At 42.6% G+C, this 18,767-nt stretch overlaps 1 long non-coding RNA gene across 1 annotated transcript; it reads right to left on the bottom strand.

The window, feature by feature from the left end:
* Positions 1–1,615: 1,615 nt before the first annotated feature.
* Positions 1,616–8,370, bottom strand: LOC147121622 (uncharacterized). The gene is made up of 2 exons (XR_015077586.1): positions 7,515–8,370; positions 1,616–3,796 (listed from the first exon to the last, which is right to left on the bottom strand). It is a non-coding gene; the product is annotated as an uncharacterized LOC147121622 (long non-coding RNA).
* Between the last annotated feature and the right edge of the window lie 10,397 nt (positions 8,371–18,767).

Here is an 18,767-nt window from a genome sequence, read left to right as displayed (position 1 = left end):
GATGGAACCCCAATACTGTAACCCTGGAGGGGTAGACTCTCAGAATTATGGATATTACCCTCATCCAAACGGCTTCAATGCTACTGCATACGGCCAACCCTACGCCACTCCACAACAGAATTACGGAGGTAGAGGAAGGGGTAGAGGACAAGGACGGGGATACCAAGGTCAAAGACAAGGGCAGTGTTGTAACTGTGGAAAGGATGGACATTGGGTCAGAGACTGCCCATCCTTAGCCTCTGGAGACCCACCTAGGAGAGGCAGGGGAGGATGGAGAAGAAACGGAGGAGGACCTAGAGGCAGGGGAGGATATACCAATTTCTCCCAGAATAATCCATTCCCACAGAATTGACTAGCTAATCTAGTGACCAGCAGTTCACAGTCGGCCCAAGAACCCTTATTAATGTTGCAAATCCAGGATCAATGGTACCCCTTTTTAGTAGACACTGGAGCCGCCATGTCCTCTGTCCAATCGGACCTTAAACTTCCCCGATCCAACAAGACCCAGGAATTATCAGGCTTCCAAGGTCAAAGGACCAAGTATGCTATGTCAGAACCAGTTCAGGTGACCTACAAAAATCAATCTGCAACCCACCAATTTGTAATAACTACCGGCTTGGACTGCAATTTAATGGCCAGAGACTTACTATGTGCATTCCAACTCAAACTTGATTGTGGTGATGAAGGAATAGCAATAGGACATTGGGCAAATAAAAGGCAATGTTATGTTTCGACTACACCTCAATGGTGGTCACTCGACCTCAATGCATCCTCCTATCATGTGACACTGGCATATGATCGAAGTGGAAAGGATAGGACCCTTGAGGAGTATTTTAAAAATCAGGAAGGTACGGAATGGACAATCTACCTCAAGGCTGTAGTAACTGGACCTGAGGGAAAAGCAGAGTTTGTGCAGGTCCCCTTACACTTGTGGAAGCAGCCTTCGACAGTGGCCCCTCATATCACGCGGGAAGTTAACCAGTCTTTCCACGCCAAAGATTTGGGGCCCATGGTAAAACGAGCGATCGATCAGGCAAACCCTGAATGCCACCAGCCGCAACAGTTACCCGGAGGTCTGATGGTCCAATTTTACCAAAACCCTGAGCCTAGCCTGACAGTGGTGCACCGTCATGTAGGGAAAGATATACTGGAGTATGTGAATCCCCAGGTATGGGCCGAAGACCCAACGCATGTAGGTCTAACCGGCATACAACCCATTGAGATCCCAGTGAAGGAAAATGTGACCTTGCCAACGGTACGACAATACCCTTTGAAGCAGCAAGCTATTCCGAGTATAGATAGACTCATTAAGGGATTGTTGGAGCAGGGAATTTTGGTAACATGCCAATCCAGTTGTAATACACCCATCCTAGCTGTTCCGAAAACTGGTAAGCCTGACCAGTATCGCCTAGTGCAGGATTTACGAACAATAAATGCAATTGTTCAGCCACTTCATGCACTGGTACCTAATCCAGCACACATCTTGGCCTCGATACCTGCTGATGCTAAAGTTTTTGCGGTAGTCGACCTCCAGCATGCCTTTTTCTCCCTGCCACTGGCCGTGTAGAAGTGCCTTACTTCTTAGCTCTGGGTAATGACTCAATACACACTTGGATTCGTCAGACGGACAGGCCTTTTATTTAACTTGCAAGGGGAATCAGTACCTCCACTCAAGGGGTGAGGCTACTATTCCAATGATACAGCGTGAGCGTACTATATTTATACAGTGTAACAAACAAGTTTGATTGACATTCCTTTGTTCCTCTATCAGGATACATTTTAGATTAATCATCAAGTAGAAATAACATATTGACAGAAGGATCCTGGACACATAAGTCAACGGTTAAGATATAACAGGATATGAATCGTGTAACCGGAGGTCCTCCTTAATCTTAATCATGTACAAGTTATTAAGTCACTGGGTACTTCAAATGAAACCCATTGTTTCACTTCTACATTCTCATTAGGTGGGCAGACATCTGTTCTTGGCTGTAATCCAAGTACGTGCAATAGCTCTAGTTACACATCGACTCTTGACCGGTGTCAAGTCTGAAAACTTATACCTAGCAAGCACCTGAAATTAACCCCTTATAATATGTAGATTTCCTCATTCCCCCCTTTTGTCCTTTCTAAGGACAATTTATTTCGCTAAGTTTAAGAAATTCTACATCAAAGGTCTCACCCTTAATATCCTCATATTCAGATATCATTGGTACTGGAGGAGTTGACGTTAATGAGGAAAGGACTTTTGTACACAATAATTTTAAACAACCAATCAATAAACTAATTAAAATTATAATCATCACAATTGCAATTAAGACTTCCAAAATTTGCTTTCCTAATGCTCCTCCCCCATCCTGAAATCCAATCCCACATGGACCACGGTTCAGGTTGACGTAGTTTCTCTACAGCCTCCTTTTATGTGGTTTACCAGGTTGGTGATATTTTCTGAGTTATCTGGAATATAGGTGCAACATTTGGTTTTTATGATTGCACATGTGCCCCCTTCTTTTGCCAACAAATAGTCCAGAGCCATGCGGTTTTGTAAAGCAACAGTGCGCAAAGCCACCATTTCTGCGTTTACATCACTAAGAGCATCAGCAGTATCATTGGCTATTTGTTCCAACACTGCTGCCATGCTTATAGATTCTCTTGCTAGCTTCCCTGTTCCATACCAGGGAAATGCTATAGCAAAGAACCTTTCAGTTTCTGTAATGGCTCGTTTTACTCGTGTCCCAGGGTGGCTATCCAAAGATGAAATATGATGTATATAGGGCACTACATATCCCAAATAACATGACCCAGTCCAATTTTGTGGTAACCAAGGGTATGCACTAATAGACTCTCTGGATTCCTTCGATTATCATATTGGGGATGAAACCACCCTTCAAATTTTATAAGGTTGTATCCTGCATCTTTCTATTCATTTTCCAACTGATCTGGGTTTAAACTATTTTGGGTCTGAAATGTACTGGCTGCCTCCTTATTCCAGGTGGTATTAGACTGTAATAACCACCCTACCATCTCTTTTATTTCGAAGGGAATGGGCCTTAGAGGTATTCCACCCTCTGCATGCACAGGGATGTGGCTGCATATCCAGCATTTGGCAAGGTTCTGTCTTTTAGCGTACAGATAACTTGATGATAGTTATGAAAAGGATTATCACAAAACATTGACTTAGCTGTCAGGGCCAGTCCTCCCCTTGAATTACCATTGCAGATAACCCCTCCGTTCGCAGTTTTGTCACTTGGTAATACAGTATCACGGCATGTGACCCATAGCTTATCAAGCTTCTGTCCACTATCTTCTTCTACTATCTTATTCTGCCTAATCCTAAGACTCAGGGGTTGATACGGGGGTACCTGCATAGTGTGATCCTGAAGCTGAACCTTCATAGTCTCGTTATAGCATATAATATAAAAGAAATCACTGTTTAAAAGTACACATTCTTCTATGCATGGTTTGCCCTTCAGGGGATCTGATAAATCAATATGGCAGTTTCAATTATCGTTAACAAAGGGGACAGTCTTATTAGAGTCCAAATCCAGTTCATCTTGGCAGTGTATCGTCTTCAACTGATGCCTTCTTACAATGGGACACGTGTATCCATGTTGGTCGCTCCTTTACTTTTACAGCGGTGTTTGTGGTCAGGAGTACTTGGAAGGGTCCCTCAAATCTGGGTTGAAGGCCATTCTTTCGCTTGAAGATTTTTATGTAGACGTTATCTACTGGCTCGAAAGTATGGCACTTTCCTTCAGCGGGATCGACCTGGGCTTCCTTCACCTGTTGATGGAAACTAGAAATACATTTGGTTAGTGCAATGCAATAACTCAACATATCTTCCTCCATTTTATGAATGTCCATTTATTTAGCTGTTAAAGGTGCCGAAAAGGGCAATCTTTGTGGTCTTCCCATGACGATCTCGTGAGGCGACAATCCTGTAGTTCTGTTGGTAGCAGACCGCATTGTCATTAAAGCTATGGGTAACAAATCAACCCATTTAAGTCCAGTTTCTTTACACAGTTTTGCAAGCTTGTTTTTCAGCATCCCGTTATATCTTTCCACTAGTCCAGCCGACTGTGGATGATAACTGCAATGGAGGTGCTGGTTAATCTGTAAGGCTTTGCATAGTTCCTTAATCACTGTTCCCATAAAATGGGACCCATTGTCACTTGACAGTTTTGCTGGTATCCCAAAGCGCGGTACAATGTCCTTCAATAAACATTTAGCAACAGTAGTGGCGTCACTCTTTCTACAAGGAAACGCTTCAATCCATCTTGAAAACATATCAACAATAACTAATACATATTTAAAGCTCATACACACAGGTAGTTCAATAAAATCCATTTGCAAGTGTACAAAAGGACCCATGGGGTTTGGATGGGATGCGGGCTGTACCTTCTTTATTTTTTTTCCTGCATTCATTGTCTGGCAGATAATACAATTTTCACATATTTGTTTTGCCAACTTTGAGATTCCTGGTGCATACCAGGTCTTGAGGATATAGTCCGCCATCCCCCTTTTGCCCGCATGGGTGAATTTATGAACACATCGGGCAATTGGTGATAGTAATGATTTGGGTGCCACCATGCGGCCGTCATGATGAACCCATAAGCCGTCAGTGTTTTTTAAAACAATGATTAACAACCCATTCCTTTACTTCATCAGAACTGGCCCTATCTTGATGGGTCAGCACATCATCTAAGGATGGGGGCTGCGGTATCTCTGGCTTTTCCCTAACAGGGAAGGCTGAAACTTGTCGTTCAGTACTTGATATAGCTACTGACTTAGCAGCGCTATCTGCAGCAGCGTTTCCAAGCGCAACCTTGTCCAAATGCCCCATGTGCGCTTGGCACTTAATAATTGCAATCTGTTTACGTCTCTGAATAGCTAGTAAAAGATTTTGCACTTCTTGTGCATTTTTAATCTGGGTTCCCGAGGAAGTCAGGTAACCGCGAATTTTCCAAATTTGTCATGCTCATGTCTGGTTATTTCTGAATAGTTCAATATCCATTGTCTACAATAGCCAGTCATTCCTAGAAAATGCTTCATTTCTCTTTTAGTTTTTGGCAACGATGTGTTGCAAACGACCTTTATTCTATCCGGCGTTAACTCCCTGTTTTAACAATGATTCCATCACTGGCTCAATTCCTTTTTCTGCTTTCTCTGACAATGGATACTGTGACCTTTTGGGTAATGGTGCAGCTGGATTAATTGTAACGTCATAGGGCTGTGCAGTCTAATAGTTAGGAGGTATTTTAAATTAAAAAACGGCTGATAATCTTGTCCTGTTTTGTCATAGCAGGCCGTGCAGTGCAATTTTGGATGCCATTTCCCTAGTTTCAGGGATTCCTGGTATTGTTTTATGGAGCTTGTAATGAATCCCCACGCTCCTAACAGACTGACAAGTTTGGGACTCAAACTTGGGTCGGCAATTTCCCATGCGTAAAGAACAGGGTGTTTTATTTCTGTTACTGGGTACGCATATGCCTTATCTACTTGGATTTCTACTGTTACTCCTGATGCGGAGCAAATGATTGTAGCATTCATTTTGCACAGCAAGTCTCTTCCACATAAATTCATAGAGACATCTCCTGATAACAGAAAGGAGTGTTCTTCCTCAAATTCTTCTACTTTTACTGTGAGGGGAGTCAATTGATTCAAGCATTGTAGTATTCCAGCCAATCCAGCTATCGGAGTCTTTTTCCCATTAATAGGCATTCCTTCAGAATATCCTTTCCCTAACACCGAAAAGGTTGCTCCTGTATCTACTAAAATGACATAGGTCTCCCAGCTATTTGCATTTTAATTTCAAGTTCGCTGTGTGAATTTAAAGAAACAACGGGCATTTGGTGGTCTGTGGCGCCTGGGGCTGCTGGTGTCAGTCAGTAATTCTGATCTCTATTTCTCCTAAATCCCTGTCCGTTTGTAGGGTAACCTCCTGACTGGTCCGAAAAAGGGTTATGGACAGTGAAATTAGGACCTTTATTCTCTAACGGAGGTCCATTATTGGAGGTTTTGTTCTGACGATTTTTCACAGGGCATTGGTTTGCCCAATGTCCGGGTTGTCCGCAATTGTAACAATTACCAGATCGTCCATACCCTCTTACTCTACCACGTCTTCCTCTATATTCCCCTCTATTCATCCTTCTATAGTTACCTTGTTATCCTACCATAATAGAGGAGAAAGGTGTTTCTTCAGGGTAATTTTTTTTTTCTGACTCAACAAACATAGAGGCAGTCTTTTTATCTGGCTGTTCTCTATTTCTCTCTTGTCCGTTAAACATTTCTCGAGGCAAGTAATTCTTTCTATGTTAAATGACTATCTGAGGGAAAGGGTCTAGTCTTATTTACAGTCCATTTGGACCAATTTGGTAGGTGATCAATGGATGATTGACCAGTTCTTTAACATAAAGGCTGCTGGCGTGCCTTTCTCGGGTGGCTTACTGGCGCTAGCACTCATTTTAGCAGTTTAAATGGTTCACTTAAAACAATCTAAACTCCCGTGACAATCCATGATCTGCGTTGTACGCCCCTACAGATCAGATTAATAAACTATACATACATATAAAACTCGAGGGTTCTCAACCCTCGTGGAAGGTATTTCTAACTGGGGAAAATACTGAATCCACAATAGCTTAGTAGATCATGTAAAAGACATCACTATTTTCTCAACCATACATTCCGCCGCGGGACTCACTTCCCCGGCTTGGGTCTTTTCCAACCCCTTCTGCAGTTTTTTTTTCAGCTTAAATATTTTAGTTAAAACATACAACAATTCCGTAACACTCTATGATCTGCGTGGGACGCCCCTACAGATCAGACATGACTAAACATTAATACATATAACAATAAACAATAAACAATACACTTGTTAAACAACAACCAAAGTGTTACTAAATCCCCAACCTATGCAGCCTTACTGGACAAAGCTGCAAAGTTGATTGATAATAACAAGTAGTTAAATACTCACTCTCATAAACATTAAACATTGACACTGTGTTTCAGACAACCGCCCACTCTTCTCTCTTTTTTTTACCCTATTCCCTTTAGCCAAATCTTTAGCAAAAAGGGCCTTCAATTTGTCCCAGCTAACTTCAAGCTCTTCTCTCCTTCTACCCTACTCCCTTTAGCCAAATCTTTAGCAAAAAGGGCCTTCAATTTGTCCCAGCTAACTTCAAGCTCTTCTCTCCTTCTACCCTACTCCCTTTAGCCAAATCTTTAGCAAAAAGGGCCTTCAATTTGTCCCCGCTAACTTCAAGCTGGAACCTTGCTAGTTCAATTTCCAGTAAATCGCTAGCTCCTTAGTTAATCAAATTCCTGACTTAACCTTCTCTCTCAGCAAGCTGGAACCTTGCTAGTTCAATTTCCAATAAATCGCTAGCTCCTTAGTTAATCAAATTCCTGACTTAACCTTCTCTCTCAGCAAGCTGGAACCTTGCTAGTTCAATTTCCAATAAATCGCTAGCTCCTTAGTTAATCAAATTCCTGACTTAACCTTCTCTCTCTGGTACCTTTATACAGTCCTTTTCTGCACGATCCTGTTCGCAGGGCGTCAGCGCCTCATGGCTGGTCCTCTGTTCCGTTTCTGAAAGGGAAGCAGTCACAACGGCAGTTTAACCTCCGAACCTTGTGAGTCAATTACCCGATGGCAGTACTGTCCAATGGAATAAACAGACTATGCGCAGCTATGCTTCTGGCAGGGAAAGTCCCAAAAATGTGGCAAAACACCACCTTCGGCCGATGGGATTTTCCCAACCGAGCAACGTACTCGGCGTCTGTTAACTCACCAATTGGTACAGCAAGCCATCTCGGTGGAACCTCCAAATTGTAGAAGTGCCTTACTTCTTAGCTCTGGGTAATGACTCAATACACACTTGGATTCGTCAGACGGACAGGCCTTTTATTTAACTTGCAAGGGGAATCAGTACCTCCACTCAAGGGGTGAGGCTACTATTCCAATGATACAGCGTGAGCGTACTATATTTATACAGTGTAACAAACAAGTTTGATTGACATTCCTTTGTTCCTCTATCAGGATACATTTTAGATTAATCATCAAGTAGAAATAACATATTGACAGAAGGATCCTGGACACATAAGTCAACGGTTAAGATATAACAGGATATGAATCGTGTAACCGGAGGTCCTCCTTAATCTTAATCATGTACAAGTTATTAAGTCACTGGGTACTTCAAATGAAACCCATTGTTTCACTTCTACATTCTCATTAGGTGGGCAGACATCTGTTCTTGGCTGTAATCCAAGTACGTGCAATAGCTCTAGTTACACATCGACTCTTGACCGGTGTCAAGTCTGAAAACTTATACCTAGCAAGCACCTGAAATTAACCCCTTATAATATGTAGATTTCCTCAGCCGCTACTAGCCAATACCTTTTTGCCTTCACGTACAATGGCCAGCAGTATACGTGGACTCGATTACCCCAGGGCTTTGTGAATTCACCCACCCTGTTTTCGCGGTGCCTTCAACAGCAATTACAGACACTGACATTAAATCGTGGCTCTAATCTGATCCAGTATGTGGATGACCTTCTCATTGCCAGCCCTGATGAGCTAAGTAACAGAGAGGACACTATTCAGTTGTTGAACTATCTCTCAGAATTGGGATATGTGGTATCTCCAGCTAAAGTACTAGTGGCTAAGAAGACAGTTAAATTTCTTGGAGTTATGTTATCAGCAGAGAACCGCAGTCTGGAAACCAGTAGAATACAGCCAATATGCGAGACACCAGCCCCTAAAACGGCCAAACAAGTCAGACAGTGGCTGGGAATGGTTAATTATTGTCGACAGTGGATACCTAATATTGCAGTATTAACCAAACATCTGACTCCCTACACGGCTAAAGAGGGAGAGTTTGAGCTGGAACTAGAGGCACAGCAGGCATTTGAGGAATTAAAACAGGATCTGGTCCAAGCACCAGCCCTGGGACGACCCCTGTACGATAGACCATTCCAGTTATACTGCACAGTAATGAACGATTGCTCAACAGCAGTCCTGACCCAGAAGCATGGAGATAAGCATCGACCGGTAGCTTATTATTCATCAAAAATGGATCCGGTAGCTTTAGGACATCCCTATTGCACCCAGATCCTTACAGCCGTCTACAACAGTCTACAGTCAGCCGCTAACATGACACTTCAGCAGGATATTACTGTGTATAGCTGTCACTCAGTCACTGCGTTACTGGGGCAATTGCAGACCCAACACCTGACTACCGCCAGGCAAAATAAGTATGAAATATACTTACTGAACAATCCTAGGCTTACATTTAAACACTGTAGCACTATCAACCCTGCCAGTTTCATTGCAAACCCGCCTTCCGAGAGTGATGAACCAAGCCATGATTGCTTACACCTCATTAAGGATGATACCTCAGTCCGACCTGATTTGTTTGACACTCCTATTACGGATCCCGGTATTACCATGTATACGGATGGCAGTTCTTCAATTGATGACATGGGAAAACGAATTTCTGGTTATGCAATTGTAAATCAGGAAGGTGTCACCTTAGAATCAGCAGCCTTTGAATCCCCTTTTTCTGCCCAGCAAGCCGAACTGTTTGCACTCATACGAGCTTGTACTTTGGGAGAAGGATTACGAATCAATGTATATACAGACTCTAGATATGCCTTTGGAGTAGTTCACGACTTTGGGCAATTGTGGAAAAATAGAGGATTTCTAACCTCCTCAGGCAGTCCGATCTCACACCGTCAGTTAGTTTCAGACCTCCTGCAAGCCCTTTTACTCCCCAAACAGATAGCTGTGATTAAATGCTCTGCCCATACCACTGGCCAAAACCCAGTAGATATAGGAAACCGCCGCGCTGATGAGGCAGCCAAAATTGCTTCTAGGAGTCACCAAATGATTGTGCCCCGAATTATGAGGCAGACTAAAAATTCCAACAAGAATCAGCCTACCTCGGAAAAACTAATGCCAACCATCCAAGAGGTGATTAAGTTGCAGGAGGATGCTCCTAATAGTGATAAGCATTTGTGGGGAGAATTGGGATGTGTATATAACCCTTTATCAAAACTCTGGACTACTCCCGCGGAACAGGCTTGCATGTCTGATGAGCTAGCTGTTTGGGTTATTGAATGTGTACACTTTGCAACTCATTGTGGTGCCAGGGCAGTGAGTGATGTGCTTCTAAGTACTTGGTGGCATCCAAGGCTTCAAGCAATAGCACAGAACATTAGCGATCGATGCCTGACTTGTCAACAACACAACCCTGGAAAGGGAGTGTCTTGCGAATGGGGAAAAACCCCTTTACCGGAGGGTCCCTTTGAGACCCTGCAAATGGACTACATTGAGTTGGAAAGATGTCAGTGTTACAAATACGTACTTGTCATTGTAGATGTATTTAGTAAATGGATCGAGGCATATCCAACCACAGACAATAAAGCCTCTACTGTTGTTAAGGTATTGCTGAGAGAGATCATACCTCGGTATGGTATTCCAACTCGGTTAAGTTCTGACAACGGTCCTCACTTCACTGCCGAAGTGAACAAGGAACTTTGTAGCCAGTTGAACATTCATCAGCAATTGCATTGTGCTTATCGACCACAGGCTGCAGGACTTGTCGAAAGAACCAATCAGACTCTGAAGAACAAACTTGCTAAACTGGTAGCCGAAACCGGCTTAACCTGGTTGAAATTGCTTCCTGTGGCTCTCTTTCAGATCCGCACCACACCCGCGGGTAAAGCACGACTTACCCCTGCTGAGATTATCTATGGTAAACCACTCAAGACTCCCTGGAACCAAAATGCTGCTACAACGGTGCATTTTCACCATATGACTGAAGAAATGACGACCTATGTCTTGGCTCTTACTAAGGTTTTACGTGGGCTGCATTCACAAGTCCGTGCTGCATATGGTGAACTTCCTGACTTATCTGGTTCTCTAAAAATTGAACCAGGTTCGTATGTGATGGTTAAGAACTGGACTCGTAAAAGTCTAGATCCAAGGTGGGAAGGTCCATATCAGGTCTTACTAACAACCCCGACTGCCGCTAAGGTCGAGGGAAGAAGCGCATGGGTGCACTTCCACCATTGTAAATTGATTGGAGAAACCAATCAAAAGGGGGGGAGATAATCAGTAGATTTCAGTACAGTATAGAGTAGATTTTACGAACAATCATTAATTTTATTTTAATTGATAAGAGACTACAGAACTCACGCTCGGCCTTGATAAAGGTGACTGCAGTTTTACGAGGTCTGGTGTTGTGTTTGGATTGTTTTGGCCTGCCAAAATCCTACTTTTATTATACTTATTATACGATTTCTAATTTTTAATTTTTAAAATTTTAGCTTTAAGTTTTTAACTTTGGATCTTGTGTAAGCAGTTTGTTTTCCAGATTAATAACTAATAAGTCGCATTGATTGATCACGGAGGATCAAGATGAGGACCTTATTACTGCTTCTGAGCATTATCCTGCTCGCGGGCGGGGCGTTCAATCAACTGAAGAAATGCAAGAAAATCACACCTGGAAAAACCGTCCACCTGTGCCGAAGAGATATTCTCCAGTACAAAGACAAGAATCTTAAAGCTTTTGGATCCTGGAACGTGACTAAATGGGAATTCTGTAATGGACTATTAAAACAGGAACATCGGGAAGTACATTTGGACAATAGAAACAGATGGGGTTTGCCATGCTGGCACCAAAAATGTACTTGTAGGACCAACAAAGAAAAGGGAAAGGAATCATGGATGATGTATAATGGAGGATGTTACAGAGAGGCATTAGTTAAAGAACCATGGTTGCAGGAAAGGGATCCACCGAGATGCTTAGGGTTTAGAAAGAAAAGGGAAGTTAGGAGAAAGAGGGAATTACATATCAACACCTTTTTGTACATGTCCTATGAATACGCCAAAAGCTGTAACTTAACAAACTGTTTGGTCTGTAGCCATATACCAATCCACTCCAGAGGGGGAATCCCTCTTAGACCCATACCATTGAATATAATTCAAATGGCTGAGTGGGTAGTTAGTAGAAACAATACGAGCAGTAGTACTAATGGTAAGGACACCCAGAGCAGAAACCGGGAGGAACAAAGAGTACAGTTCAGGAGTGCCGGATATCCCTTAAACATGTTTGAAGGATGGTACAAACCCATGCATAATACAAGCAAAAAGCCACCGTACCTTATCCTCACAAACACAACTGGGGTAGGAAGACCCGTTGGGGCGATATGTTGGATAAGGAATGTAAGCAAGGGAGAAGAGGGGAATCTGGAAGCCGGAAACAGTCATTGTAAACATAATTGGACAATCCTCAAACAAGGTTCACCCTTAGAGGTTTGGTGGTTTAACACAACTGGTTTAACAAACCTCACTAGTGGGGGGAAATGGAACGAAAGCACAAGGAGTAACGGCGAGTCTGGCTTTTCCACATTTACAACGAATATGAACCTAACTGCTTATAACGGGACCTATTTTATTTGCGGACATAAGGCATACCCATGGCTTCCACGAAATTGGACTGGGTCCTGCTATTTGGGATATGTAGTACCATACATTCACCACTTGAATAAGATTGGGGAACACCACGAATTTAAGAAATACAGGACTAAAAGAGAGCTAGGAGCTTTTCAAAGATTTTTTGGCGTAATAAACCCTCCCTATGGAATAATGAATTTGATGGATGAAACAAGGAATTTGGCAAGGCTACTAGAGATAGTTGCCAATGACACTGAGGAAGCTCTAGCAAACATGAGTGCCGAAATGGTAGCCATTAGAACAGTTACCCTCCAGAATCGAATGGCCTTAGATTACCTCCTTGCTGCAAAAGGAGGAACCTGTGCCTTGATAGGAAGTGAGTGCTGTACTTATATCCCTGATAGTTCGGAAAACATAACCAACATTGTCAAACATATCCGGGATGCAGTAAGCCAGTATAAGAAACCTAAGCCGGGGGATGGCTGGTTTGATTGGATCAGTGGAGGATGGCTAGGATCAATGGGACAGACTCTGCTACATGGGCTGGTGGTGGTACTTGCCGTTATTATGTGCATTTTTCTAGCTTTCACGCTGATTAAGTGTGGCTGCAATAGATTAGGAGCAACTGTAATTCCAAGTCAATTGGTACAAAGGAAATCAGCATCAGAGGAAATTGAACTACCAAGTATAGAGGGTGAAGCGAGTGAGATGTTAAAGGAGCAAGTCGAGAAGGAATTAATGGAGGAGGAGTATAATAGACTCAATAAAGTAGAGATGAACCAGTAGGATGAAGCCCAGAATCACAGGGTACCTTAGATGGTTATCATGGAATGATAAAAGGGGGGAATGAGAATATAGAATGCAAAAATAAGGTAACAACTCGCTCCGCATGGCCAAGGACCCTGCCAACCTAAAATGGAGGACCCTGTTAGCCTAAAATGGTGGTGCAATGTCGACATCGCTGAGTCACTTGCATATTGTGAGAGATGATCATGTTAATTCAAGAAACTGAAGGCAGCAGGAGGTAAAATGCTAATATGGCTGGCACCCACAATGTCACACCTTGCTGGTGGAACAATGTAGGGTGGAGTGCAAAGGGTATACTGACAATAGGCGATCCAAAAAAACATTACCATGCATTACCATAATGATTAGGTGATCGTGAAACCATTACCTGCATATTTTCTATATTATAAACCATTCAGTGAACTGTGACTTCTTTATTTCAAACTGCCAGGCCAGGACATTACTTTAAACTGTGTACGTGCCTCGCTCGGGATTGGTGTAGAATGTACGATGTGTTAATGTCTTTTCAAAAGTAAAGTATAATAATGTGACCCACTGCATGAAAGATTGCTTGCTCTGGTGGAACCTGTCGAGACTCTGCTGGAGTCAGAACGGTGCTGTATCAGAGTAAGTCTCCCGGGAAAACAGAATAAAACAACTGTTGAACTAAACCAGTATTCGACTCAGTGTTTGTACTGAACCAGATTGAGGACCAAAAAAATCCGTTTCAACACTCTATTCCACTGTTCAAGTTCCCAATCACCTCTATTACACTGTTCAAGTTCCCAATCTCCTCTATTCCACTGTTCAAGTTCCCAATCTCCTCTACTCCACTGTTCAAGTTCCCAATCTCCTCTATTCCATTGTTCAAGTTCCCAATCTCCTCTATTCCACTGTTCAAGTTCCCATCTCCTCTATTCCACTGCTCAAGTTCCCAATCTCCTCCATTCCACTGTTCAAGTTCCCAATCTCCTCTATTCCACTGTTCAAGTTCCCAATCTCCTCTATTCCATTGTTCAAGTTCCCATCTCCTCTATTCCACTGTTCAAGTTCCCAATCTCCTCTAATCCATTATTCAAGTTCCCATCTCCTCTATTCCATTGTTCAAGTTCCCAATCTCCTCTATTCCACTGTTCAAGTTCCCAATCTCCTCTATTCCACAGTTCTAGTTCCCATCTCCTCTATTCCATTGTTCAAGTTCCCAATCTCCTCTATTCCACTGTTCAAGTTCCCATCTCCTCTATTCCATTGTTCAAGTTCCCAATCTCCTCTATTCCACTGTTCAAGTTCCCAATCTCCTCTATTCCACTGTTCAAGTTCCCAATCTCCTCCATTCCACTGTTCAAGTTCCCAATCTCCTCTATTCCACTGTTCAAGTTCCCAATCTCCTCTATTCCACTGTTCAAGTTCCAATCTCCTCTATTCCATTGTTCAATTCCCAATCTCCTCTATTCCATTGTTCAAGTTCCCAATCTTCTCCATTCCACTGTCCAAGTTCCCAATCTCCTCTATTCCACTGTTCAAGTTCCCAATCTCCTCTATTCCACTGTTCAAGTTCCCATCTCCTCTATTCCACTGTTCAAGTTCCCAATCTCCTCTATTCCACTGTTCAAGTTCCCAATCTCCTCTATTCCACTGTTCAAGTACCCATTCTCCTCTATTCCACTGTTCAAGTTCCCAATCTCCTCTATTCCATTGTTCAAGTTCCCATCTCCTCTATTCCGCTGTTCAAGTTCCCAATCCTCTCTAATCCATTGTTCAAGTTCCCATCTTCCCTATTCCATTGTTCAAGTTCCCAATCTCCTCTATTCCACTGTTCAAGTTCCCAATCTCCTCTATTCCATTGTTCAAGTTCCCATCTCCTCTATTCCATTGTTCAAGTTGCCAATCTCCTCTATTCCATTGTTCAAGTTCCCAATCTCCTCTATTCCATTGTTCAAGTTCCCATCTGCTCTATTCCATTGTTCAAGTTCCCAATCTCCTCTATTCCACTGTTCAAGTTCCCAATCACCTCTATTACACTGTTCAAGTTCCCAATCTCCTCTATTCCACTGTTCAAGTTCCCAATCTCCTCTATTCCACTGTTCAAGTTCCCAATCTCCTCTATTCCATTGTTCAAGTTCCCAATCTCCTCTATTCCATTGTTCAAGTTCCCATCTCCTCTATTCCACTGTTCAAGCTCCCAATCTCCTCTGTTCCATTGTTCAAGTTCCCAATCTCCTCTATTCCACTGTTCAAGTTCCCAATCTCCTCTATTCCATTGTTCAAGTTCCCATCTCCTCTATTCCACTGTTCAAGTTCCCAATCTCCTCTAATCCATTGTTCAAGTTCCCATCTCCTCTATTCCATTGTTCAAGTTCCCAATCTCCTCTATTCCACTGTTCAAGTTCCCAATCTCCTCTATTCCATTGTTCAAGTTCCCATCTCCTCTATTCCATTGTTCAAGTTGCCAATCTCCTCTATTCCATTGTTCAACTTCCCAATCTCCTCTATTCCATTGTTCAAGTTCCCATCTCCTCTATTCCATTGTTCAAGTTCCCAATCTCCTCTATTCCACTGTTCAAGTTCCCAATCTCCTCTATTACACTGATCAAGTTCCCAATCTCCTCCATTCCACTGTTCAAGTTCCCAATCTCCTCTATTCCACAGTTCTAGTTCCCATCTCCTCTATTCCATTGTTCAAGTTCCCAATCTCCTCTATTCCACTGTTCAAGTTCCCATCTCCTCTATCCCATTGTTCAAGTTCCCAATCTCCTCTATTCCACTGCTCAAGGTCCCAATCTCCTCTATTCCACTGTTCAAGTTCCCAATCTCCTCCATTCCACTGTTCAAGTTCCCAATCTCCTCCATTCCACTGTTCAAGTTCCCAATCTCCTCTATTCCACTGTTCAAGTTCCAATCTCCTCTATTCCATTGTTCAATTCCCAATCTCCTCTATTCCATTGTTCAAGTTCCCAATCTTCTCCATTCCACTGTTCAAGTTCCCAATCTCCTCTATTCCACTGTTCAAGTTCCCAATCTCCTCTTTCCACTGTTCAAGTTCCCATCTCCTCTATTCCACTGTTCAAGTTCCCAATCTCCTCTATTCCACTGTTCAAGTTCCCAATCTCCTCTATTCCACTGTTCAAGTCCCCAATCTCCTCTATTCCACTGTTCAAGTTCCCAATCTCCTCTATTCCACTGTTCAAGTTCCCAATCTCCTCTATTCCACAGTTCAAGTTCCCATCTCCTCTATTCCATTGTTCAAGTTCCCAATCTCCTCTATTCCACTGTTCAAGTTCCCATCTCCTCTATTCCATTGTTCAAGTTCCCAATCTCCTCTATTCCACTGTTCAAGTTCCCAATATCCTCTATTCCACTGTTCAAGTTCCCAAGCTCCTCTGTTCCACTGTTCAAGTTCCCAATCTCCTTTATTCCACTGTTCAAGTTCCCAATCTCCTCTATTCCAATGTTCAAATTCCCATCTCCTCTATTCCAATGTTCAAGTTCCCAATCTCCTCTATTACATTGTTCAAGTTCCCAATCTCCTCTATTCCACTGTTCAAGTTCCCAATCTCCTCTATTACATTGTTCAAGTTCCCAATCTCCTCTACTCCACTGTTCAAGTTCCCAATCTCCTCTGTTCCATTGTTCAAGTTCCCAATCTCCTCGATTCCACTGTTCAAGTTCCCAATCTCCTCTATTCCATTGTTCAAGATCCCAATCTCCTCTACTCCACTGTTCAAGTTCCCAATCTCCTCTATTCCATTGTTCAAGTTTCCAATCTCCTCTATTACACTGTTCAAGTTCCCAATCTCCTCTATTCCACTGTTCAAGTTCCCAATCTCCTCTATTACATTGTTCAAGTTTCCAATCTCCTCTAATCCACTGTTCAAATTCCCATCTCCTCTATTCCACTGTTCAAGTTCCAATCTCCTCTATTCCACTGTTCAAGTTCCCAATCTCCTCCATTCCACTGTTCAAGTTCCCAACCTCCTCTATTCCACTGTTCAAGATCCCAATCTCCTCTATTCCACTGTTCAAGTTCCCAATCTCCTCTATTCCACTGTTCAAGTTCCCAATCAACTCTATTCCACTGTTCAAGTTCCCAATCTCCTCTATTCCACTGTTCAAGTTCCCAATCTCCTCTATTCCACAGTTCAAGTTCCCATCTCCTCTATTCCATTGTTCAAGTTCCCAATCTCCTCTATTCCACTGTTCAAGTTCCCATCTCCTCTATTCCATTTTTCAAGTTCCCAATCTCCTCTATTCCACTGTTCAAGTTCCCAATCTCCTCTATTCCAATGTTCAAGTTCCCAATCTCCTCTATTCCACTGTTCAAGTTCCCAATCTCCTTTATTCCACTGTTCAAGTTCCCAATCTCCTCTATTCCAATGTTCAAATTCCCATCTCCTCTATTCCACTGTTCAAGTTCCCAATCTCCTCTATTAAATTGTTCAAGTTCCCCATCTCCTCTATTCCACTGTTCAAGTTCCCAATCTCCTCTATTACATTGTTCAAGTTCCCAATCTCCTCTACTCCACTGTTCAAGTTCCCAATCTCCTCTATTCCATTGTTCAAGTTCCCAATCTCCTCGATTCCATTGTTCAAGTTCCCAATCTCCTCTATTACATTGTTCAAGTTCCCAATCTCCTCTACTCCACTGTTCAAGTTCCCAATCTCCTCTATTCCATTGTTCAAGTTTCAAATCTCCTTTATTACACTGTTCAAATTCCCAATCTCCTCTATTCCACTGTTCAAGTTCCCAATCTGCTCTATTACATTGTTCAAGTTCCCAATCTCCTCTAATCCACTGTTCAAATTCCCATCTCCTCTATTCCACTGTTCAAGTTCCCAATCTCCTCTATTACACTGTTCAAGTTCCCAATCTCCTCTATTCCACTGTTCAAGTTCCCAATCTCCTCTATTACATTGTTCAAGTTTCCAATCTCCTCTAATCCACTGTTCAAATTCCCATCTCCTCTATTCCACTGTTCAAGTTCCAATCTCCTCTATTCCACTGTTCAAGTTCCCAATCTCCTCCATTCCACTGTTCAAGTTCCCAACCTCCTCTATTCCACTGTTCAAGATCCCAATCTCCTCTATTCCACTGTTCAAGTTCCCAATCTCCTCTATTCCACTGTTCAAGTTCCCAATCAACTCTATTCCACTGTTCAAGTTCCCAATCTCCTCTATTCCACTGTTCAAGTTCCCAATCTCCTCTATTCCACAGTTCAAGTTCCCATCTCCTCTATTCCATTGTTCAAGTTCCCAATCTCCTCTATTCCACTGTTCAAGTTCCCATCTCCTCTATTCCATTTTTCAAGTTCCCAATCTCCTCTATTCCACTGTTCAAGTTCCCAATCTCCTCTATTCCACTGTTCAAGTTCCCAATCTCCTCTATTCCACTGTTCAAGTTCCCAATCTCCTTTATTCCACTGTTCAAGTTCCCAATCTCCTCTATTCCAATGTTCAAATTCCCATCTCCTCTATTCCACTGTTCAAGTTCCCAATCTCCTCTATTAAATTGTTCAAGTTCCCCATC

The sequence above is a fragment of the Somniosus microcephalus genome, chromosome 3, assembly GCF_052327205.1.
Source record: "Somniosus microcephalus isolate GS21.2 chromosome 3, FLI_Smic_1.0, whole genome shotgun sequence".
NCBI lineage: Eukaryota > Metazoa > Chordata > Chondrichthyes > Squaliformes > Somniosidae > Somniosus > Somniosus microcephalus.
Note: the sequence above shows the minus strand (reverse complement) of the source record. Positions and strands in the feature narration are given on the sequence as shown.